The following is a 26,952-nucleotide window of genomic DNA, read 5'->3' on the forward strand; positions in this document are numbered from 1 at the left end:
TTCTCAAATTTCATATGTAGGTTTCCCTTGGTGCCTAGTTATGCATATTTTATTTTGAGACCAATCGGAAAACATCATGGCCGACAGGAAGCCATCTTGGATTTTGACAATTGAAGTTTGTTATCGCTACTCCTCAGAAAGTGATGAAGGGATCTTTCTCAAATTTCATATGTAGGTTCCCCTCGGTGCCTTGTTATGCATATTGGATTTTGAGGCTGATCAGAAAACAACATGGCCGACAGGCAGCCATCTTGGATTTTGACAATTGAAGTTTGTTATCACTATTTCTAAGAAAGTGCTGAAGGGATCTTTCTCCAATTTCATATGTAGGTTCCCCTCCTTGCTTCGTTATGAATATTGCATTTTGAGACCAATAGGAAAACAACATGGCCGATAGGCAGCCATCTTGTATTTTGACAATTGAAGTTCGTTATCGCTATTTTACAGAAGATACTGAAAGGAATTTTCTCAAATTTCATATGTAGGTTCCCCTTGGTCCCTGGTGTTGCATTTTGGTACCAATCCGAAAACAACATGGCCGACAGACAGCCATTATCGCTAAATCTTAAATTTTATATATAGGTTCCCCTTATTTGAAAAGTACTAGAGGGCTGTTTCTGAATTTACACAGATTAGTAAGACTTAGAAGAAGGGAAAAGTAGAGAAAAGATCAATCTGACATGGAACCTATGAAGATCATTCAATGGTGGGATCTCTTGTTTTCGTATATACACCGATATATATGTTGTTAAGCATTTATGTGGTAAGCGGGTATCAAATGTGTTTAATTTGTTCTGCCTTCTGATGCTGAATAGTGTGTGTTAAAACAGTGTATGTAATTTATGTTTGGTGTAAAATATAATTATTTGTTATAGAGCATCATTCTCCTGTGGTTCTAATGTCATTTGGTGATCAAAGACAAGATGTTCCAATATTTGACCGTTTTATAGGGTCATTCAGGCTGACGTCACAATGGTCAGAACAATGGTCATAAATCGTTCATTCTACACCCACGATTCACTTTCAGATACCCCACATGTAGCACTTTTAAAAATACTGCAAATATAACTTGTTTTCACATAAAGTGATAAACACTTACAATGTAGTATTTACTTTCCTTGAAGACAAAATAATCAAGAACTAAGAACAAGTTAACTCTTCTGAATTAATTGTTTTAATCAATGAAAGAACAAAAATAATGAAATCAAGTTAGTTGTACATGACAGTATGTTGACAATTGTATTGAAAGATGATTGTGTAACAGAAAAAAATGGACATCATTTTCTTTCAGGTCTGATGGTGTTTGCAGACATTTAGCGGCTGCTGTATTTGAACTTGAAGCATTTAAAAAGGTATCTTGCACGGCGGGTGAAAATAAATTTGTGTAAATCACATCTGTGATTTACACAAATTTGGTATTTATATCTCTACAGTAATTACAATGAAGAATATTTTGTTTACACGGTTGGAAAACTGGTTGCATTCTAAAAAAAGTACATAATTCCTTAAAGGCAGCATCCTTTGGTTTTGCTGAGAAAAAGGCAGTTTATTTGGTTTTGCTGAGAAAAAGGGCAGTTTATTTCAACAATTTTGGAGTGGTTGGCTGCCTTGCATTTACATGAAAAAAAATCCATCAATGACGGAATATTTGTCACCAACAAATCAACCTGTATCCTTTACCTTCAAACAAGTAAGGATGCAGCGCTGATAACGCTTGTTCATGTCTTTAGCTACACTTTCCTTTTGTCAGAACCATTTAAGTGGTGCAGGCAAAATATCATCTTCTAGACGATTCTTACCCAGCACAGTGTCCATAAATGTCTTTGATGGTTGCATTTCCTCAGCCATATAGGTACAATGTACATACCTGCTGAAAATTTGATGCGGTGCCTTGGTCACACTTAAATTGTTCGGCAAATTTTACCGTAGAACATTACATTTTCCATATGGTTCAATAGAAAATCTAGAGCTTTTATATTTTTGGAAATTTAAAAATATTTTAGAAATAAATCGAGCCTAAGACAGCATACGAACATATTGTCTTATAATTACCGTTTTACTGGAGGCTGTCCATTTATTACTGCCAATATCATATGATTGAAAAGTTAATAGGATTTATTGAGAATATAAAACTACAATTTAAAGAATAATGACAACGTAGTATACTGTCAAAATGTTCTTTTAATAGTTCGGATTGGTTTTGTTTAACGTCCTATTAACAGCTAAGGTCATTTAAGAACGGCCTTCTGTGCGTGCGACATGCTTGCGTGTGGTGAGTGCGTATGTGTGTTTTGGGAGGCTGCAGTATGTTCGTGTTAAGTCTCCTTGTGATAGGCCGGAACTTTTGCCGATTTATAGTGCTACCTCACTGGAGCATACTGCCGAAGACACCCAGCAGCACACCCCACCCGGTCACATTATACTGAAAACTGTCAGACACATACGCACTTACCACATGTCGCACGCACGGGAGTCCGTCCTTATATGACCTTAGCTGTTAATAGGACGTTAAACAAAATAAACCAAACCAAAAGTATGTTCGTGTTAAGTCTCAAGTTGGCCTCAAGCAACTACTACATGTTTATTTTTTTCTCATTTATATTGGAACAGATTAGTACTGAGCAATGCGGCTAAATATGAACATAGTTACGTATTTTTAAAGGTAGATACGTTGTGTACACTTGATTCAAAACATGGTTTTAATAAATTATAATGTAACTGTCAGTAATTTTAAATGCACAACATATATGTATAGCATTTGATGTTCATGTAGTAGTAAACCTCAACTGGAAGCAGTTACATGAAATCAATAAAAAATATCAGAAGCACTGGAAGATCATTACAAAGTCTTCAATTGAGAGCTCGTGCAAATGGTCCATTGTGACATCAGTCTGGACACCTATCTCAACCCGGCTGTGAATATAAGCTGAGTAAATCAGTAATACAATCATACAACTCTTATAGACCAATATGTGTTATGAATTTGTCTACAGAATTACCTGTATGAGTATAAATATATATATAGATAGTCGGAAGTGTTATGTTTGGTTTATTTTGTTTAACATTTTATTAACATCTAAGGTCATTTAAGGACGGCCTCCCGTGCTTGCGATGTGAGTGCGTATATGTGTTTTGGTGGTTGCGGTTTCTTCGTGTAAAGTCTCCTTGTGATAGGCCGGAACTTTTGCCGATTTACAGCGCTACCTCACTGAAGCATACTGCCGAAGACACCCCATCTAGTCACATACTGATTTGGGTCTCTGGTTTAAAATACTCTGGTTTATTTAATGTAGTGTTCGATTCTGTTATAATAGTCATCTTTCTCTACCTATAAGAATGATACCTGCTGCCCAATACGCCGTTTCCAAGAAACAAGAACTCTTTTGAAGTGCTGTCTTGCAGGTAGTGCGTAGGAATACCTGCTGCCCCCATTGCATGATCGTAAGAGGCGACTAAACTTGGGATATTCTTTTCCCTTCCTTCTTAACAACTTTCGTCTTCTTAATGTCTCCCTTGACAATGCCTCACTTTTGGCCTTTAGTTGAGCGCACTCACCACACGCATGCATGTCGCACGCACAGGAGGCCGTCCTTAAATGACCTTAGCTGTTGAAAGGGCGTTAAACAAAATAAACCGAACCAAACTTTGAGTTTGAAATTGGTGTTTTGATCATGGGATATCATATTTAGGACACTTTTTTTTCAAACGATGTCGTCGATTCGAACGTTGAAATATAGCTTAATATATATCATTGGTTTATAATGATCAGATATTTTTTTCGTTTCTGATACAGTGTAGCGTTATATATCACAGCAGACAGCTATAGATGTCTGATTATTTCAATGTCTTAACTAATTGTATGTTATCACACCTGTTTTGTATACTGTGTATATATCGATGTAGTGCTCGTTCGGTCCAGGTGAGCTGATGTCATGGTACAGCTTCCGTCGTCCGTCAACATTTGCTTTTAAATCGCTACTAGTCGAAAGGTTCTTATTGAATTTTGACCAAATTTGGTAAGAAACATCCTTGGCAGAAGGGGATAAGATTTTGCATAAATGGTGACTCTGACACCCGAGGGACCAAAGGGGCGGGGCCCAATAAGGGAAATAGAGGTAATTCCTTTAAATCGCTACTAATCATAAAGTTATGAATGGATTTGAACCAAATTTGGTCAGAAACATCTTAGGGGGAAGGGGAATAGATTTTGCACAAATGAGCCAAATGGCCAGGCCCAAGAAGGGAAACACAGGTAAATCCTTTAAATCGCTACTTGTCATAAAGTTATGAATGGATTTGAACCCAATTTGGAAGAAGAAAGTTTGCAAGAAAGAAAAGAAAAGATAAGATCCCAAATTCAGTCGCCTCTTACGATCATGCAATGGGAGCAGCAGGTACAATTCTTACGCCCTACCTGCAGGTAAGGGAAACAGATTTTGCATAAATGGTGGCACTGACCCCAAAGGCCCAAAAGGGCGGGCCCAGTAGGGGAAATAGAGGAAATTTCATTAAATCAGTGTATCATAAAGTTATTAATCGATTTGAACCCAATTTGGTCAGAAACATCCTTTGGGGAAGGGGAACATATTTTGCATAAATAGTGACCTCAAAGTGGCGGGGCCCAATAGGGGAAATAGGTTATTCATTTAAATCGCTACTAGTCATAAAGTGATTAATGCATGTTCTAAAAACAATTCTTGATGACTTTCAGACCGTAGTCTGGACTTCATTAATTTTTAAAGAAGTTCGGATTCCCACACTATATGCATTGTTTCAGATTTACAAATAAAACAAATTGAATATGAACATTATTTTGATATATGGTTCGTATCCAACCAGGTGAGCGATACAGGCCCAATGGGCCTCTTGTTTCATGGTAGCAGCAAGAGAGACCAAGCTTCCAGATGACCAATACAATTTACAGGGAAATGATCTCAGCAGATAGCCAAGCACTTTTTGACAACACAATGCTTACTGTTACTTTGTGATAATATCTTACTGAAAACAATGGGTTTTTTTTTGTTATACCTATGTGACTCAATTCTTACAGAAAACAATACCAACTGCACTTTGTGATGACATCTTATGGAAAACAATGCTAGCTGATCACATTTGTGACAACATTCTTTGGAGGTTTTGTAAAGATCTGCTTGTATTGATGTGTCCCAAAAGACATTTCTATACAAAGACTTCATTTTTGCAATCAACAAACATTTCAACTTTTGTTTAGTCCAAAAATAAGGTCACTGCTATAGCTACTATATATAGAATATAGGGTAAGCACCTGTCATGAAACTTTGCATGTGTTCAAAATCATCATCACCTTATGATTTAAGCATTTAGGTACAATCACCTTAACTCCAGCAAATACCATACTCAAATTGGCCCTCTTATTTTTGAACCACTGTTAGTCTACTATTTCAAAATTGATGATTCTGCAAAAATGACGAAGGGGCCTCATTTGTGGACAGGGACATATTTGTAAATATTTAGAATACTCTGATTACTACCAATCAAATCATTTTCATTTGATAAGCAGCATCTTTGAAATTCCAAGATGTGCCTTCAAACAAAATATCAGCAAACAGGATATCAGTAATTTAATCCGTGTATGCTGATGATTGTTTATCATTGAAGTTTTGAATTTCAATTTAAAAATAAATTCTTTCAATATGAGTTCTTTGTTTATCGAACACAGATCGGTATGAGTTGCGCGAGCCAATAACCAGTGCAAATGTTGTCTGAGAACCAGTTGAAGGTCACAGATGAAGAGGCTAAGATGCCAGACTTCAGCGAAGTACGCAAATTCACTTTCACAGAGGTCAGTATATGGGTCAAGGTCACATTTATTTAAATCATGAAAGTCGAATATAGAAAAGCTTTCATTCTGACTTTTATCAATTTTCGTCGTAGCTTTCATAACATTGATTTCTATGAAGATTATCTTGTGTAGCTGTGTCTGAAGTTTCATCATTGTTGTGATATGTTATATGATCCCCCCCCCCCCCCCCCCCCCCCCCTCGCTTTGCAGGTAGGGCGTAAGAATTGTACCTGTTGCCTCCATTGCATTATCGTAAGAGGCGAATAAATTTGGGATCTTATCTTTTCTCTTCTTTCTGAACAACTTTCTTCCTCCTAATGTCTCGATTGACAATACTCACTTTTGACTTTCAGTTGAGCGTTCGCCCCAGTAAGGAAGGCTTTGTGTTCTGTCCCCTGGCCGAGACATACCAGAGTCATTAAAAATGGTAGTTGCTGCTCCTGCTTAGCGCTCAGCATTTTGGGAGTAGGACGACTGGTTCGCCCGTTGTCAGTATAATGTGACCTAGTGGGGTGTCCTGCTTGGTGTCTTCGGCAGTATGCTTCAGTGAGGTAGCACTATAAATCGGCAAAAGTTCCAGCCTATCAAAAGTAGACTTAACACGTACATACCGCAGCCTCCCAGACACAAACGCACTCGTGCATGTCGCAAGCATTGAATTGCATTATTGTTTTAATACTATACATCATGGTGATCACTTTTTACACAGATGTCAAGAAGGGAATTCGATTGAGTTCCGTCTCCGACCCGTTTACAACATTGGGGAAGACTACCTGTGTCATCTGACTCCAGTAACCAATCAGAAGTTGATCGAGTTGGAATATCATCATGCATTTCCACCAGGAGCTGCTACGCAGTAATGTCAGTATCTATGGCAACACTAAATGGATGACAACAGGCAAGACAAATCACAGGTATATTTCTTTAAAATTATTGCTATATATTCGACTTTCTGGTTGTTGTTACTGACACAGATATAAGGAATTTTCTTTAACGTTGTTATGTAGAACCTCACTTTTATTCCATAGTCACTGTTTTGACTCCTTGAGAAACTTGAGAAAAGGTAACCACAGTTACAAAGATATATAAATTACATTGCAGCTACAAACTACAAATATGTATACATTTCCATTCTCTAAAATAAACACCTCCCTGTGAAATCTCCGACGCCCTCAGCATAATGTAATATCATGTCTCAGATAAATTTTCAAACATTATTTATGTTCTTACTCCTAGTTTCATTATGAACAAATCTTTGAAAATCACACTCTGCATTTTGATATCTTTAATATTACCAAATTTCATTTCTCTAATTTCATTAATATCTCTTACACTTTTTTTTTCATATCTCAAAATTTTATTTGTTAAAGTCTTTTAATTTAATGTTTTTACAGGGATAACATACAAATTGACTCAAAGCTTGGGAAGATGTCCAATTTTATCCAAGGAACACCAAGTACTGGGATAATGAAAGTGGGCGTGTGGAAAGAGGGGGAGCCATCAGCTCTAGCTAGTGTAGCCATTTAAAGTGACATCCTCGATATTTGGTAGGAATATTTTGTTATTTATGATTTCAAATGCACACTTTTACCATCATTTGAAAGTGTTTAACCTGAAAAGAGCTTATAAATATAAGTTTGTGGCCATCAGCAAAGTATTAAAGTGAGAATGATGTGGAAATGTTGGTCATGAAAACGTTTAATCTTTTTTCACTATTCTTTTCACACTTATCCATATACTGAACATTTTATTCTTATTTGATGCTTTAATTGTTTGTTTTCACGAAAAAAATTGTTGCCAAAAGGATGTATTAAAATTTCACAGAAATTGTGAAAAGAATGAAGAACTATACTAAATTGTCCATATTTTTTGCCTTCGAGATATCTTTGAAAATAACAGTCCTTATTTCACTATATATATATATGAGTGTTTGTATTTAATACTTTGTTTTAGTTAATGGACGTACATTTGCAACTGCAATATTTTAATAGAACCTGAATGCTGTATGCATTAGTAATATTTTTGTAATTCTGCTATTTTAGATTGGTTTGGTTTGGTTTATTTTGTTTAACGTCCTATTAACATCTTAAGGTCATCTCCAAACCTTATAATGAGTGATCTCACAACCTTATAGTGAGAGTCGCAAATTGTAAAATATGTTAAGTTATAATTAAGGTACTGGTTACATTCTTATTCAAAAGCTTGATTCATAATGCATTTGGTGGTACCTAAAATTAATCTACAAATTGTAATATACTTAAACCTTTCCCATCTATTGTAACAGGGAGTAAGTCTTGTGAGGATGAAGCACTCGATGACCTCGTCCTGGCAATTGGTTCAGAGGATCCGTGCGACCCGATTCCTGACCTGTTGGGGTGTATGTGGGTAACACGAGCTACATCATCACAAAATGCACTACTCATCCACGAGGTCGCATAGCTATGGACAAACATGTATCGGTCTTTAGCGTCCTTTACTCAAGCACCGAACTCGTATGCAGTCGTCTCCATGGAAACATCACCCATAACTCATCTCATTGGCCTGTAGATGTGTACGGAGCCATCAAGACGTGTCCTGGTGAGATGGAGTTCTATTTACATGTTTTTTTTTAGCTTGCCTGCTCGAAGGGCAAGTGAGCTTATTATGCCTTGGTGCTGCGTCCGTCGTCAACTTTTTCATTTAAACAACTTCTCACTGAAACATACTGCCGAAGACACCCAGCAGGACACCCCACCCGGTCACAATAGGTACATGTATAACATATGCCTTTGTATCTACTTCTGTTAAACCAACACATCTGTATAAAGTCTTCATGTTATAGAAATATATGTGAAAAAAATATCTCTCCAATATAAGCTTTATATGTACAGCAGTGTGTTAAACTACTGGTATATCAAATGGTTTTGAAATGTAAATTTAGTGTGCTATATATACAAAATATATTTGTCAATAGGCATTATAGTATATTATTGATACAGGTGTGAGAATATCTCTCCAAAATGGTGAACTTCATATATACAGCAGTGTGTTGAACAGGTACATCAAATGCCTGATAATTATTGTTGTTGTGAGGCGATGAAAAGCACTTACATTGTTATACTAGTGCTTCAGTAGAATCGAGTATGCAGCAGCAAGACAGGACATTATGTCTTTATCTATCACATTGTTGTCAGGAATCGTCACACAGAGCATGGCATCAAAGATATGGGGCACCATGTAAAATTAACAAGATAACAATGAAGCATTTTCATCAATGAATGGCTCCACTGCAAATCTTTCCATCTGAAAACGAATGATTTTACCCTTAATTTTGTATCGTGACACATCAACTTTCCTCAATTATATTTCCTGATCTCACATAGGGCTTTTAGTTGAAATATACTTAATAAGCATTTACATACACGCATATTCAATAAATACTTGTTTTTCATTTCTTCTACTATCAAACACAACAATCTATTTACATTGCTGTGCAAGCCGGCTACGTTCCTGTATCTGTTTAATACAGAGGAAAACATACTTGTACCTGATGTTAGCGAAGAGGCATGATTTCTCAATTTTCCAAAAGCTGAATGAGATTGTGGACAGCACAGATTCTCGAACCTTTTTTGACATGGGATAGAATATTCCTGGTCAAGACTGTGACTTCTTCCAAGGTGATGTGGAACAGGCAGCATAGCTAATCAAGTAAACAAATAGACATGGTTATACACATTGGCACTTTTATGATGTCAAAAGCTATTTTGAACTGTTATTCGTTTTATGTCAACCAATTTTAATTGATATTTATCTGATCTTAAGGATCAATATGGATGTATTAATTAATTATACATGCAATAGATGGTCAATCCTACAAATATAGGTATATATGGTTTGGTTCGGATTATTATACCCCCGAAGTTAGGGGGGGGGGGGGGGGGGTATACTGGGATCAGGTTTTCCGTCCGTCTGTAGACACAACGATGTACCGGGTACTCCTCCTAAACTACTGATCAACGAAACTTCATGACAATAATCCTTATACATTGAAGATGTGCGTAGTCTATATCACGTCGTAATTTTTTGTTATCATGGTATCCAGGGCACAAAACTTAGTTTTTTAGGCGAGATTGACGCAACGATGTACCGACTATTCTCCTAAACTGATTTCAACGAAACTTCATGAAAATAATCCTTATACATTGTAGATGTGCGTAGTCTATATCACTGTCGTTGTTTTGGTAACCATGGAAACCAGGACACAAAACTATTTTTTAGGGCGAGTTTGTAGACGCAACGATGTACCAGTACTCATCCTAAGCTACTGCTTCGATTTCAAAAAACCTTAATGACAATTACCCTTATATATTCTTAGATGTGCAAAACCTATTCCACATTAAAGTGTTGTAGTTACCATGGACGATTTCGAAAGACTTAAATGGTCATTATATATTTATTGTATAAATGAACACATAGTAACGATGGGGGTTGCAGGAGCAGGGGGGGTATGAGTTGGCCGACTGGACGACAGCTCTAGTTTTGTTTAACATCCTATTAACAGATAAGGTCATTTAAGGACGGACACCCGTGCGTGCGACATGTATGCGTGTGGTGAGTGCGTATGTGTGTTTTGGGAGACTTCGGTATTTTCGTGTTTAAGTCTCCTCGGAACTTTTGCCGATTTGTAGTGCTACTTCACTGGAGCATACTGCCGAAGCCACCCAGCAGGACACCCCACCCGGTTACATTATTCTGACGACGAGCGAACCAGTTATCCCACTCCTAATATGTTGAGCGCTAAGCAGGAGTAGCAACTACCATTTTAATGTCTTTGTTATGTGTCGGCCAGGGGACAGAACCCAAAGCTATCCTCACAGTAGGTATGCCACATGCCGCCATTGTGTTGTCGGATACAACGTTATATGAAATAAAAGTGGAAATAAAATGCCTTTTAATACGTAATATGTTTTATTAAGGGACATTTTTTTGTTGTTGTCGTGGTTGCCAGATGTTGTTTGCAAACATTAACAAAGACAAAAATAAAAAATAATAATATTAATCACATTTAGGACATCGCTGATATCGCTTTTCGTTTTCTTACCTCATTACCGGCGCGTCGCGCGCGTAATTTTTCACTTGGCGGACCGCGTGTTGCGTTTTTCAACGCCATCGTGTTAAATGAGCCCACTTTCGTTTTCTCTAGAGACATAACACAAATGAAAGCCGAAGATTCGTATTGTTCAAGGGTAGTTTTCGTTTTCTTGTATCTTGTGACTTTCGATTCGAGATTGCTGTTGAAATACTTTGATCGATCGTTTTTATAGTATATATGATTCTAAATCGAAAAAGAAAACCATAACGATAATCTACAGATTATTTTCTTTCATCTCCACTTATTCATACGAAACTAAAACGCACAGCTCACATGACGCTATGACCTACAAATCCCTGATTCGTCCGATCGTGACCTTGTATCGAACGTCCGCTATGACATACAAATCCCTGATTCGTCCGATCGTGACCTTGTATCGAACGTAAACAATGGCAGAGTCACACATTTGCCGCAACGAAATGTTGCGGTTGTCCGGCTGGGACAAGAAGATACTTGACGATCTGGTTGAAAAAAGAAGTCAGTATGGTATGTTTGGTTTGGTTTATTTTGTTTAACGTCCTAGTATGGTAGGTAAAATATATATAAAAAATAAATATTACTTAGCTAACTTTCGATGTGCTGTTGTGCATTTAAATCGACATGTGAGCCTTTGTACAGGTTGGGAGAATTTGACATGTGGGCATGTCCATGTTGACCTTTCCAAATACAACTTATCGTAAAAGTTTGGTTGATATATATACAGTATGCTTTCTGTCATTATTTTATCTCTGTCTCTTTCAGATATAATGCTAGTCTATCTCTTTAAGCATTATTAAAACATTTTTTAACATATTAAACGTTTTGAAGGTAGATCTAGATAATGGAAATAATCACTAGTCTAGTTTAATTTATTATGATCTGTTTGCATATTTTTTTCAGGAATTACATCAATAACCACTGAACAGTATGTACTACTGTATAAGGAGATACAGGAGAGGGGCAAGCCAGTTTCCCATACATTAGAAGATGTAATAAGAACAGCAAACCCTGGATTTGACCCTCCCAAAAAATGGTCAAATGTAACCAGAACTGTCCTGAACAATATGAAGAAAAATGTGAAACTTCATGACATTGTTTTTAAAATTAATGATGAAACTGAAAATAATTTTATAGGTTCAGCCTGCCAGAGTATAGGAATTACTATAGGAGTAATTCTAGGATCTGAGATGCCGCTCAATTTCAATTTGACTAATGCTTGCGTTCATGAATTGGCTATATTTAAACAAAAACATGGATATTGTTGGCATGACTTGCGAGACTAGTTGAATAAATTGTTGCCCGCGGACTCAAAAAAGATTACATCCGACAAAATCAGATACATTACCAAGAAAATCAAGGACACATATCGTGATAAAATGAAAAACCGACAAAACTTTGAATTGGAAATGTTTAAAGACACACTTTTCTTTAAATATTTAAATTCCATTGTGAAGCCACAAGCTCATAGTGATCAAAGTGAAGACAAAATGAAAAATAAAAAATTGTCAACTATATGTAAGAAACTAGTAAACAGTCAACGAGATATTGAGCAAGAGAATGAAGAACTGCATTTCGAAAATACTGTAATGAAAGAAATCTTACAACAGGAGAGAGCTCAAGTAGATAGATTGGAGGCATCACTTGAAGAGAACCATAATAAAGTAGAAAAATTACAAATTGTTAAAGAAAAGCATAACTCTCTTAAAAGAGACCACATGTAGTGATCTTAAACAGAAAGTGATAAGCATGAAAAAAGAAAATTACACAAAAAGGTTAAATCGACAAAAAAAACTGTTACATAAGAAACTAGAGAAAATGAAGGGAAAAGTGAAATGAAAACATTGAAAAAGAAAGTTGAAATTATTGATAAAACACTTGCGAATTCAATCAAGAAAAAAGGCTCATACACAGGCTAATAAAGTGTTGTACGTGTCATCAAAAAAGCAAACATTGAACGAAACAAACTTGAAACAAGGAGTAGAGCTCGAAAATAAAAATCAACAAATAATATCACTGAATAAACAATTATCAAAACTAACTGACCAACTGAATACTTTTGAGGAAGAAAATAAAGATATGCCAACAAAGGAAAATGATACTAATAGATATACCAACAAAAAATATCAAATGTAATAAAATATGTAAGTGATTCGATAGTTCATCGCGAGTGTTATGTTCCTTCCAGAACCACAATTCAAAACATATGTGATGAAAGCCATGTTGTTGCTAAACAGCATGTTAGTGAAGTTTTGAGTTCAGCAAATAATTATGATATTTTTTCCGATGGAACAGGGAGGGATGGAAAAAAAGTACTTAATGCCGGAATTCACACTAAAGATTCAACGCTGGTGTTTGGATTTAAGGCAGTTGCACGTGAAGATAGTCAAACTGTTGCAAATGTAATCAAAAACTTTATTACAGAGTCTGCAGAAATGATACATTCATCTGTTAATTCATTACTTTCATCCTTGGCAGCTATGATGTCAGACAGATCAAGTGTAATGAAAAAGGCGAATCAGATTTTAGATGAATGGAGAACTGAGCAATTATCTACAAATTGTGAAAGTGAATCTGAAATTACACGGTTAAATTTCTTTTATTGTTTAGCGCGTGTGTTGTTGGGATTCCATAATGAAATTGTTACATTTCTTAAAAGTATGAATCACAATCCTATTGGTAGGGATACAAATGCTAAATTTATGAGATTCAGTACCTCTTCGGAACCTCCAGCTGTTCCGACTTATCAGAACAGCTTCTGAAATGTTGGGGCCCAGAGGAGATGAAAAAAATGGATGTCGTCAGCAATGGCTAGCATACATGGCCCTCAAAAGTAAAAGCAGTAAAATAATTAATTATCGCGGAAATCGATTCAATAATATATTTACTGGTGCTGTGGCTGTCTATCACCATGCTTCAGATATCAAGGATTTTTTAAAGTAATTACATGGAGTCACCAAATTTGAAATTGCAATCTGTTTTACTAGATGTGTCCTCATCTGAGGTATTGTCACAGGTTGCTGCTCTAGCTCTTCTGTCTGTCGTTGTTGCAGATCCATTTTGGGATTTGATAAATAGCAGTGAACATTATTTAGATTTATATAAATACATTGGCCCTTTACACCAAAAACTAAAAATATGGTCTGAAGCACCAGATGCTTTGTTACAAGACGACATGGCACCAATATTTGAAAACTTTCCACACAGTCCAACTTGTTATACAAATGTTTTAGCTACATTTAAGATTCTGCCAGATATAACGAACAATTTAAAATGTATTTGTACAAGTTTAACTAAAGTTCTAGAAAGGCAGCCTAAAGACCAGCTTCCTTCTGGGATGTTTGGAGAAGCTTCTAGCATCATCGAACGGAATAGAACTCAACAAAGCAAACTTACAAATATTCCTTCAGATTCCTTTATTCGGTGACTTGGATTCAAGCATGAAAAGGAAACCAAACGCCACTTTACGTCATCACAGTTCTGTAACTATGTTCAAAAGAAATCATACTGCAGTCTGGATGAAGAAAAAGTCAATGGCATAAAGAAAACTTATTTTACTTCAGGCAAGGAAAAAATCAAAACTTTTAAAATTTAAAGAACAGTTATATGAAAAACAGGTAGTTGAGGACAGGACAAATATGCTCAAAGTAACAAAACAGAAAAAAATGAAAGCAAAACAAAAAATCACACAGGAACGGAATAAAATTGAGAGAAATGTTAGAGATATGGGTGGTATTGTACGGTCTAGAAATGATCTAGACAGCATTATAAGTACGAGTAAAACAATTAAACTGAAAAAAGAAAAGCTTCGATTTCAGATCCTTTATTGTAAATTCTTTCTAAATATCCAGGTCTCGACTTTTGACTATTCCTGGAATAGAACAGTTACACATATGAAACAAACTATTGTTGATATATTAAAACTGGACAAAGAAAAAACAATTCAACAAGGGTCATGGTTAGCAATTTCTTATGAAGATGACTGGTACCCTGGTGAAGTTTTACGTGTCGATAATGATGATCTTTATACAGTCAAATTCATGGCCAGGAAAAGAAAGGTGCTGTTACATTTGTTTGGCCAGCAATTGATGATGTTCAAGAAGTTGAAAAAAAGTTTGTTATATTTTCCAATTTTGACATTCTTCCCTCTCCAGGTTTGAGATTTTGGATAATCCCTGATGTTAATGAGATAAATTCAAAGCACAGACAATTTGTTGAAAACTATTTTAACTGAAATGCTCATCATCATATTTATGGTAAATCCATCGCATGTATATAGTATGTGTTCTTTAATTAACCAGACTTCAGATTTCAACATTGAAAATGAAAGAAGTCTTATCTTTAATATTTTAAAATTTGAACTGTAAATATTCAATATTTCATAATTTATGGTATTTTTATGATGAAGATGTTTAAGTTATTCATTTATGAAAGGTTTTATAAAACTGATGTTGAAATAATGTCATTGATACACATAGTGATTAGCCGCTTTTTTTGTCAATTTTTGACAAAATTATATTCAATAAATTTACAAAATTGAACTCAATATATGGTAAATACTTGTATACGGTAAAATCAAAGTTAATTTGTGTAATAAAGCTGTCTAAGTTTTACCAGCTTGCAAAATTTTATAAAGATCTGATGATAAATTTTGAAGTTATATATCATTTACGCATATTAATTAGATGGACTTTGTCGTTTTTTCGACTTTGTGCTCAATTTTGAACAATAAAAGTCCAAAAGTTGGACCTAAAATATGCTAAATACATATTTTATTTGGTTTTTGAGATAAAGCTATCTATGTTTTATCAGCATGCAAAATTTTATTAAGGTCTGTTCATTAGTTTTGAAGTTATGCTATTTACGCATATTAGTTAGCTGGACTTAGCCATTTTTCCAGCTCGGACGCGGTAAATAGTTGCATTTTGACCATACTTTGACTTCAAATATTTTTGTATTTTTAGAGGTAAGGATTTTCTGTTTTGAAGACTCAATAATCTATATACTGACATGTACAGTTTGCAATTTCTGGTATCTAATCAATGAAATAAAGATTTTATCACTATTTCAAAAGTGACTTTTGTTCATTTTTTACCTAATATGATTGAAAGTGTCCGAAAAAGTTTCATATTTTCCGAACTTCAAGTAGCGATAACTTTTATTCTATTAAAGATATTTTGAAAATTTAAAAAATGTCTTGCTCAGTTCAAAATGGCCTGTCATAAACAATACAGTACATGCACTATCTAAAAATCATGTGGCATACCTACTCACAGGGGCGAACGCTCAACTGAACACCAAAAGTGAGGCAATGTCAAGGGAGACAAAAGGAAGAAAGTTGTTCAGAAAGATAAGATCCCAAATTTAGTCGCCTCTTACGATCATGCAATTGGGGAAGCAAGTACAATTCTTACGCCCTTCCTGCAGGGCAAAGGTATATATGTAGTAATATAATAATGTAAATATTATCCAAAATATATCAACAGAATAATACAATCATTTTCATAGCCAGGTTCAGGTGAGTGCTTATGTGTGTTTTGGGAGACTGCGGTATGTTCATGTTAAGTCACCTTGTGATAGGCCGTAACTTTTGCCGATTTATAGTGCTACCTCACTGGAGCATACTGCCGAAGGCAACCCGCAACACACAACACCCTGTCACATTATACTGACAACGGGTGAACCAGTTGTCCCACTCCTTATATGCTGAGTGCTAAGCAGGAGTTGCACCTACCATTTTTAAAGACTCTGGTATGTCTCGACCAGGTGACAGAACCCAAAACCTTCCTCACATGGGCGAACGCTCAACTAAAGGCTAAAATTGAGGCATTGTCCAAGGAGACATTAGGAAGAAGAAAGTTTGTAAGAAATAAAAGATAAGATCCCAAATTCAGTCGCCTCTTACGATCATGCAATGGGGGCAGCAGGTACAATCTTACACCCTATCTGCAGGACAGCCACAATCGTATAGAACTGTGTTTCTGAAGTCATCCATACAGACCACACATTCTAAAAAATAAAACAAAACAGTATTAAGTGTGGTAAAATTTAGACAACGATTATTTATGAGGTAAACCTTTTATAAATATGAGGCAACTCTCCATTATACTCTCCATCTGCTTTTAAGTTCAGATTTTGCAAAATAATTTTTTTATTCATTGTTGAATTGGATGTCCTGTTTTTAACATTATGAATGCAAGTTATTGACATGACTAATTCAATGAGTGATAAACATATTAATAATTGGTATTGACAAATCAAACATTACTAAGGCCTGTGCCTGTTATTCAATGAATTAGCTACTGGTATAAAACAGCATAATTGGAAATTCTCCCATTTACCTTTTACATTGATCTGAGAATGATTTCAGCACATCAACTAAGTTGCCCATCGTTTCCAGACGTTTCTTTCGGTCTTCCCATTGTTCTTCAATACAATGTTTGGCTACATACCTGAATCACCACAAAAAATAAAGGTACAAGTAATGTGAGTATTAATGTACATGTACATGTATGAACACACATCCTTAAAGATTTCACACACGTCAGATATGTAATATTTGAATGTTAGAATTATGTTTTGGAGCTTAAAGGGACATCACGGTAAAAACGTTGTTATTTTCAATGAATGTATGTTTCGTTCCTTTCCAGATATGTTTCTGTGCTATCCCGATATTCACAGTCAACCCCTATGTCCAGCTTGACTACACGATTAAGTTTGAATCCCCCCTCTTAATTGAGCGCGGAAATTATTTTTAAATCTAGACATTTTCATTTCTTAACAAACACACGATAGTTTACATATTCCATCTGGGTTAGTTGGATAACGATAGTATACAATGGTTTAATAAGACGTTCTGTATACTTCATATATTCCGACACAATGATTTATATGCACATAAGTGTAAACAGTGTACATATAGTAACGTGACAGTAGCGATGTACTTGTACAGACTGTATATATTACTGAATTTGTACAACTATAACTGAGTTTGTGTAAATACTACCGAGATTGTTATGACCTGCTATCCAGCAATCAAGCAGCGTTCGTATTACTGCTGTTTTCATGTTTGAACTGTTCCAATCTATTGAACTGCCTCCCCAGTGTAATTCTAGGATTTTATTTGACCCATTTAGCCATTATTTTCTTTATTGCGGAAGCTGTTATCGTTTTCAACCGCAGTTGATTCACGTTGGAAGCCATTTTTTGCAGGTGTTTTAGTTTGTTGTGCACATGCGTTTTATCGTGTATGTCACAAAATTTAAATATCAAGTTTATTGATCAACGAATTGTATTAACCTTTTTATAATTATAATTGATGTTTTTTATGTACATATATCATCAAATTCAAATGGTTATTGTTCATAAGGTGATACCCAGTGCTAGATTTTTCTATCTCGTCCGATCTGTCTGGTACCTTTACGTGAGTTTTGGCGGAATTTTAACCCATTCGGGTATTCATCCGCGCAAGTGACGTAATACTCTCGAATCGGTGAACAAGTGAACAAACCGCAATGCAGTATGTATACACACATAGATACATTGTATAATTGTTAAATTGTTGTCACATTTAATTTGCATACATATACATTGTAACAATAATGTTCCGTAATAGTAAATAAAGTCCCATTCCAGATCATCAGCTGATAACATCAACATATGGTTACAGTACAGTTTGCACAACATAAAAAACAAACGTCATCATTTAGTGACAACACATTTTTTATTACGTCACCACTTATCGATTATTCAGTTCGATAATCGTCTGCTCGATCGATCAAGAAAAGCATGAACTTCAATGTTGGTGAAACTGTACGTGTTAGACAGAATCGAAAACGTTGTAAAATTGTGTCTATTGAAAAACCCTCAGGGACATACATATAACGTTATTCACTCCTTTGACGGTGAGATGATCAGGTGTGCAAGGCACGAATTAATCAAAGGCCTTGATGACCATCTCGTATTTGATAAGGAACTGCTTCAGCTATTCAATCCTCAAAACTCTCCTCCTCGGCCAACAAGAGAATCGTCCCCACCACCGGGCCTCTCTATTTCTAGTTCTACCCCACCCCATGACCAACTAGCCACCGCTCCATCATCAAGCACAATCCCCCCCACCACCCAGCGCAACTAGCCTGACCCCTCGGACAAACACTCCTAAGGTTAGGTTTACATCATGTTCCCTGCGGCCACGGCAATCACGTTTCAGGCCGCCGCGGACAAAACGGGATGGGACGTGAGAAAACGCGGGGGGTCCGGATAGGCAAACGTGGACGACTCTGATTGCCGTGGTTGGCGTGCCAAATTTTTAAACTGTCAAAAAATTTGCCACGGAAGTCACGGTGCGGGTGTGTAACCTAACAGGCCGTAGTAAAACGGGCTGGGCGTAGCAAAACGTAACAGTACGTAACAGGCCGTAATAAAACTTGCAGGCGGTCCGTAGTAGGACGGGAAGCATATATATTCCCAGGCATCTCACGGTCCTTTCAAGTTTTGTCACGTTCTGCTGCGTTTAGTTCGTGTTCGATCACGGTTGATTCACGGTTGCTACGCGTTTTGTTCCGTTTTGTCCAGCTTTGTCACGGTTTTCACGGCAAGCTAGGGCGTATGATAGCCGTTTCGTTGAGTTCAATCACGACGCATCCCGGCGTGTAACGGTTTACAAGCCCGGCGCGTTGCGTTCTACTACGGTCTGAAACGGTGTGCGCAGTCTATGAGAGGGTATAATAGCCTGGACCGGCAGGCCAGCTTCATTCGAGCCTGCTGCGTTTAGTTCGTGTTCGATCACGGTTGATTCACGGCCGCTACGCGTTTTGTTCCGTTTTGTCCAGCTTTGTCACGGTTTTCACGGCAAACTAGGGCGTATGGTAGCCGTTTCGTTGAGCTCAATCACGACGCGTCCCGGCGTGTAACGGTTTACAAGCCCGGCGCGTTGCGTTCTACTACGGTCTGAAACGGTGTGCGCAGTCTATGAGAGGGTATAATAGCCTGGACCGGCAGGCCAGCTTCATTCCAGTCTGAGCTATCGACGAGGAAAGACCAAACTGCGAAGAAAGGGGGACAGTAATTATGCCACCTAGGAAGACTAAACGTAGGAAGACCCCTCGTCCTGCACCACCACCACAACCACCACCACCACCACCACCAATAGAGGAACACGAGCAGGCTGAAAATCCTCCCCGTACAACGCCGAAAGATGAGCGTGACGCTACTACTGACCAGATCCCCGAAATGGAACCTGAGGCTGATGAGGCAGAAGACGTACATGCTAGGAGGAGGACAGCACCCAGGATAGTCACCCCTATCAGAGGATGAAAATGAGCTCATTATCGACTTCCTCCAGCAGAATCCAACGCTGTACTCCAAGAGGCTTGCTGGTTACAAACACGCGGCGGCGAAAGACAAACTGTGGACTGAGCAGGCCAGGCAGATGAATTGCACGCCCAACGAACTGAAAACGTAGTATGAGAGCATGCGCACCAAGCTAGGCAAACTAAAGACAGCTGTCACCAAGTCTGGGCAAGCTGCAGACCGCTTCACCGCAACCGAACGGTATGTCTTACTTTACTACTGCACCAGAACTTTTTCTAAATACTATTACATGTAACAATAATTGCCGTGACGGATTTCGTTCTAGAGTTCTAGAAATTATTTAATAGTTTAATGATGGTTTTATACATATAGGATAGGCTAGGTATATCCCCTTAAAAGTAAAATAAAATGTAAAATAACGTTACGTTAAGGGATATACTTAGCCTATCTGATTTTATTGCTCTTTGCTACAAAATTTCAGTTCTATGTTTGCTGTGTATTCTGTTTGTGCATGCACTGTTTGCATTTGCCTGGCCTGTTAGTCTGTCGCCTCTTTCCTGTCTTTGTGTACTTTCTGAAGAAGGCGAAAAGCCGATAACCGGTTTACAATGTTATTGTTTTAGCACTGTTTTGTTGATATTTTTGTATGTATTTCACCATCCACTCACACAAACATATATATTTATATTTCTGTGTGTGTGAGTAAGCGTGTGTGATAAGCTGATAACAGATATTTGCATGTATGCTTAAAATGCCAATTTCTATTACATCAGGTGGATTTGGCAGCACTTCCAGTTTCTGTCGGAGCACATCACTCAGATGCCCAGAAGAACTGAAGCAAGCTTCACTGCCCGACTCCAGCCTGCTGCTGCTTGTGGTGCTCCCCCTCCTTCACCCGCTCCCGAGGCTAAAGAAGACACTCCGACTGCTCCTTGGGCTCCAACATGCATTACACCTGCTGCACCTGACTGCGGTCCAGCTTCTACACAAACTTCGTCTACAGCCGGCGCCAACTCAGATGTCCTGATGGGCCTCTTGGAGACCTTTCTGACCGAACAACAGTCAGGTGCATCCAGCCACCGCCTTCTGTTCCTTCGTCGACGGTAGTCTGCGAAATCTCCCACCAGCCATCCGACATACAGCAGAAGCCAGAATAATGGAGGTGTTGCATGAGTGTCAGAACGAAGCGGACCGACAGCATTCCCGGTCGGTAGAATCACAGCACCTTGCTCCAACTGATCGACAGCGACCCCGTGCATGGTTCGGAGAGCCTCCAGGCCAGCCTCCAGCCCGTCATCAAAGAGAGCCTCCGGTCCGTCAGTGGCAGCCACCCCCCTCCCAGTGGCCTTCTCAAGTGACCAACCCACCCGATGTCTGGCACTCAATGGATCGACCATGGGTGCAGGAACAGTTTCCTGAGATGAACATCATCTGTCCACCGGCCATCACTGGAAACCAGACACGGCCATAGCCATCGTCCTCAACGCAGTCGCCTTCGACATCAACTGCGGAAGTGCAAGACATTTCATACCTCCAGATGCTCGCATCTGACTCCTGCTAGTGAGAGTTATTATACTTCATGAGTAAAACAGGCTTAACATAAGCAAATAAGCACTGATTTATGATAAATGACATCATTTATGCTATTTTATTAAAGAATGTTCAGGAAGACAAAGAATTATTTCGATCAAGAAATCAAAGGTTCATTTGGTATGGTTTGGTCTATTTTGTTTAACGACCTATTAACATCTAAGGTCATTTAAGGACGGCCTCCCGTGCGTGCGACATGTATGAGTGTGGTGAGTAGGTATGTGTGTTTTGGGAGGCTGCGGTATGTTCGTGTTAAGACTCCTTGTGATAGGCCGGATCTTTTGCCGATTTAAAGTGCTATCTCACTGAAGCATACTGCCGAAGACACCCAGCAGCACACCCCACCCGGTCGCATTATACTGACAACGGGCCAACCAGTCGTCCCACTCCAAATATGCTGAGCGCTAAGCAGGAGCAGCAACTACCATTTTTAAAGACTCTGGTATGTCTCGGCTAGGGGACAGAACCCAAAACCTTCCTCACAGCGGCGAACGCTCATCTAAAAATCGCCTCCCCTGCCTCATGGTGTTGTTTCTTCATCGGGCAGTACTAGGCTCATAGCGTACAATTAAGCATTGAACTGTTTTTGTATGGTATTTATGATCTATTTGAACGTTCAAATAGATCATAAATACCATACAAAAACAGTTCAACGCTTATATTTACATTTTCCAACGATTTGATTTTTTTTCCTTTGACAGATCATATTTAAAAAATTCATAATTCCCGCGTTACCGACAGGCAACACAAATTTTAGTCGTTAACTGGAACAGCCTGCATGTCGTGCAGATTGACAAACAAAATCGGCAACAAAATAGTGCTTGGAAAAAAAACCCAACAATTTATTATATTCTAAATTTATTACAAACAAAGTATATGGCATGTTTTCTCATAATAAATTATTTGACAAAAATATGTATTTTTGCTCAAATTTATCTATAACAATGCTTTCAGTATATTGGCCCCGGAACAAAATATTACGCATTGATAAATACACCCGACACCGTAATTCGACCTTGATAGTCACGCGCCACGAGGAAGTTAATTTTTGATGTTGAATGAGCAGTGAGAAAAGTTGGAATTAGCAAAGAATCCAGGCGTGAATTTAGTGGTAGATTGCAACGAAACCTGACTATAGTTGGTCGATGCTACAGCATCCTCGTTAATGGATGTATTTTGAGAAATTGAGGAAACTGTGGATGAAGGAGTGTTTGACCTAGTTACAGAGCATGGGACGATCGCCGTTTGTAATTCTGGATGAGTGATACAAGAGAGCGCGCCACTTAGTGCCTTTTTCTGTGATGTCGACACGTTCCTGTTGTAGGATCTGAGAGAGGATTCGTTTTTGTGATTAGACATGAACATAATATGTCTTGTTTCAAAGTTTTGGTCATTTAAATGTTGAATTGCTGTGGCCCTCAAACAGTGCGGTGTGTAGTGTGTTTCGACGCCGGCAGCTTTACAGATGTCTGGAAGGAATCGTGCAAACGTGCGTTTCGACAGAGCTTTAGATGTGAACCAAGTATTTGAAAGGAATGGAGTGCCGAGTGCATCTCTGTTGTATTGGTTAAACAGACTACTTGCTGTTTTGTCAGTTTTATCTATTAATAGTTTTAACATGGCAAGTGGACAGTCGGCTGTACCTGTCGCATACATTCTCTTACCGGAGCTGCATTCTGCGGATGATAATCCACCCTGGAAGTTTTTTTGTTTTGTTTCATGTTTTAACGTGATATATTCCCCTGATTCATCGGAATTAAAATCAAAGGAATTGACCTTGAGTCGGTGGTGGAACCCCAATTTTACGTGAAATGAAGTTTATTGACAGGTGGTACCAGACACACTCCCGTAGGATTATTGGGGATGCGGACGCACTTTTAAGGTAAGTCGAAATCTTCTCTAAATCGCTTTGTTCAATTATTTTTTTGTGATTGACTGGTTTTGATTGTCCGAGTCTCATGCGCTCTTTGAGCAAACCATCTAAAACCCCATTAGCAACTTTAAATTCCTTGTCTCTGACAATGTCCACATTTCTTCTCAAGTTCGCCAGATGACGGTTAATTGCGGCTCTAACGTTAATTAACGTTGTTCTGTGGTACACGGCTTCTTGGTCGCCCTTGGCTGGTTTTGCCTCGCAGTAAAAGCTTCCTTATTTGTCTGCCAACTCTTCAATGGGCACATTTTTCAGGTCAGTTTCGTCTCCGGTTTTCTCTTTACTCCAGTCTAAAAAAAAGAAACGTGAACTTGATCTAGACTAAAGAAGAATATAATGAGAGAAGACAAAAGTTGTCTGTTGTGTAACGATTAAAACAGTTTTTGCTTGCTTTTATATTATGCGACAATAACTCGTTTTATCGCTTTCTGTAGATATTCTGCATAATTATTTACATGACATGACGTAATCTCCAAGAAACAAAGTTTGTCTGGAAAGGCCAAGGCCACAGGGGCTGGAGAAACCTACCTTGAAATAGTTTGATTCCCCATTGTGTGTTTTTTTTTTTGGTCGCAGGGGCCTCTCTGGCATCGAACAGTTGTTCAATATTCTCTTTGGACATCGTTTTAAACCTTTTAGGGGGTGCCGGTGTTTCGGGGGATGGTAGTAGTGGGTCCTCGGGTCCAGCAGTCAGAAGTTCATGAAGGTGCTCATCATCAATTTTATAGGAAGTTACGGAACTTGCAACAATATCATTAGGTTCAAAACCCAAATCTGATAAGTTGATTGTTGGTAATGTTGATAGGCATTCGTCCCCACTTGACGAAAATTCGGTGTCAAGAAAATCCGGTAAATCCAAAGAAAAGTTTGGAAGTTGGTTTGGCTCGAGCTCCATGATGGTTTTCTAGGCCGTAGCAGACGATATTTTTACAAATTGTACGAGTGTTACAACATTCTCATTGGTTATTTCAATCTATACCTATGCCTTTTATTTCTTAGTGAAGATACGTGTACTTTTATTTGCATTTTATTATATTTATTACCTTTTTTTTTTTTAAATAATATGTATTTTTTCAAACATTTGTGTAAGGCATCATTGTATCTTGTCAAGTCTCGGCCCTATGACAGTTCAGTCAGCGCCATGTTTGTTTGTTTACATTGGATATTGTAGTTCCGGTCTGTGTTGTATTACTACGCTGATACTGTCGCGTGATGCATGGCACTTAAACAAACATCAACGACACAACTCTCAAAAAGGCTTTATAGTGACAATGCCATACAAATGTAAATATGTGGTCGTAATGAGTTTTCACTCTGGGCTGGTTGTCGCCTGCTGCTCGATAAAAATGTGATATGGTTTGGTTTTGTTTATTTTGTTTAACGTCCTATTAACAGCATGTTATATGACGCCTTTGCTAAGGTTTCGAAGTCTTTTAAGCTGTTTCTGACTTTTGAACCCACCATTCTTGTTTAACCCATGGTATTTCACATTTGCAGTGACAATATCATACATGAGCCGGTGCTTACAGAACACAACCGATCTGTATTTACAATAGTTGACAACCGCGCCGATTTGCGGCATGTCGTAAAAATACCACAAGGATTATTAAACAACAAATAAACATTTTTCATTAATTTTCTGATCTGATATAAAAGTATTGCTGACAATTACGACTTCATGTTTTAAGGAAAAGTTATCTTCCGTGCCGGTATGGAAAGATTTACATGAAATATTGACTTTCATACATACTCACGGAGAGTACTACCCGTGGTAAGTTTTATTTAATGTCTTATGGTCAAAAGGTCCTAGCACGTCCTCTCCTGCTAACAATATTCGCCATTGCTTTCAAGCATACTGAATGCTAATATAGTATAAGATCTTAAATGATGAATGGTTCATTACAATAGACACACGGAGGCTGGTACTCGCGCTTTAATACATTGAGGTTGGTCCGCTCGCCTGAATAGGTAAGAATGAGTTATGTATGAACCATCCTAACAAAGGACAATAAAAGCTTAACATGGTTCCGAAATGAAGCATGCTTAGTCGCCTTTGACCTTTTCAAAATACAAATTATTGACTTATTTAGAGCATTTCTCTATTGGAATCTCAGTTATTCATATTGTGAAAATGTGAAGGGAGGAACCAGTCCGTGGCGCGGAGCGTAACTGTGGTTATTGCTTTTTATATACATTTATTATTAAACTAACTGAACTGTTAAAACCATTGATAATATGAAGAGTCTCAACCGTGTATACTTCATCTGTTAATAAGAACCAAATAACAAAAAATATATATATATATAGCTGAATGTTATCCGTTATCGTCCTTTATGCATATATTCGAATTGACTGCACACCAGGGGCTGAAGAGTTGGACCAGATGGCTGAAATATAGCAGTTCATGTGTGACCGTTAGGCCCATAGATGTCTTGTTAAAGATTTCAATGCGCTATTATAATCGTATGAAGATCTACGTCGATGTATTCTTTGTATACATGGACCTATGAATAAACTTTATGTAAATTGGCTGCCATACACTCCCAGCTGAAGCAGAGCGAAACCGGACTATACCCGACGAGAACGTGCTGGTAAAACTTCCGGACTGATTAGGACTAACGTGAGTATTGCTTCTGATTTACACCAGACATTTAGTATGTAATCGCCATAAGCTAACAATTGATTTACTGATGAGGATGTGTTAGGACGGCTGTTAATATCGAAAATGAAGTTGAATTTTTGTAGTTAAGTACGATCTAATTAGATAAATCAGATAGCACATGCCTGCTGAATCGAGTCCAACATATCGTGTTAACATAGGTTGTCAGTTTACAGTCGATGAAAAACGTGTGCAGTCAAGCGACTCTATCAGTCTCTATGCAGATTGTCGATGGACTTGAAAACAAAATAAAACTATATATCATACTTTCTCGCAGTGATTCCGTCCAGTATTTTATGATTAACCGAAATTAATAAATTGCAATATTTTGAAACCGCAAAAATCACCAAAAATAAGCTTTTCGCCTGGAATAGGATTGAACTAGACATAATAGTCAATATCACCTGCGCCCCAGGAAAAGCGTAAAATGCCAAGGCCACTGGGACCAGAGATTAAAGGTCAAGATCATTTTTCTACTAATAAACATCATTAGATTATGAAGATGTCAAATGACTCGAGGTCGAGAAAAA

The 26,952-nt window shown here is 37.7% G+C and overlaps 1 protein-coding gene across 3 annotated transcripts in view; it reads left to right on the forward strand.

The window, feature by feature from the left end:
* The first annotated feature begins 22,877 nt into the window (after positions 1-22,877).
* Positions 22,878-26,952, forward strand: part of LOC117314853 (sodium- and chloride-dependent GABA transporter 1-like) — a 54,672-nt gene continuing 50,597 nt past the window's right edge. Inside the window, exons 1-2 of one of the 3 annotated variants that reach the window (XM_033868974.1) lie at positions 22,879-23,712; positions 26,311-26,383. The gene's annotated coding sequence lies outside the window, so the exon portion shown is untranslated. Of the gene's footprint in view, positions 23,713-26,310; positions 26,384-26,952 lie in introns of all 3 variants that reach the window. The other 2 variants (XM_033868975.1, XM_033868972.1) reach the window with 2 other exon arrangements.

Source organism: Pecten maximus, chromosome 16, assembly GCF_902652985.1.
Source record: "Pecten maximus chromosome 16, xPecMax1.1, whole genome shotgun sequence".
Lineage (NCBI taxonomy): Eukaryota > Metazoa > Mollusca > Bivalvia > Pectinida > Pectinidae > Pecten > Pecten maximus.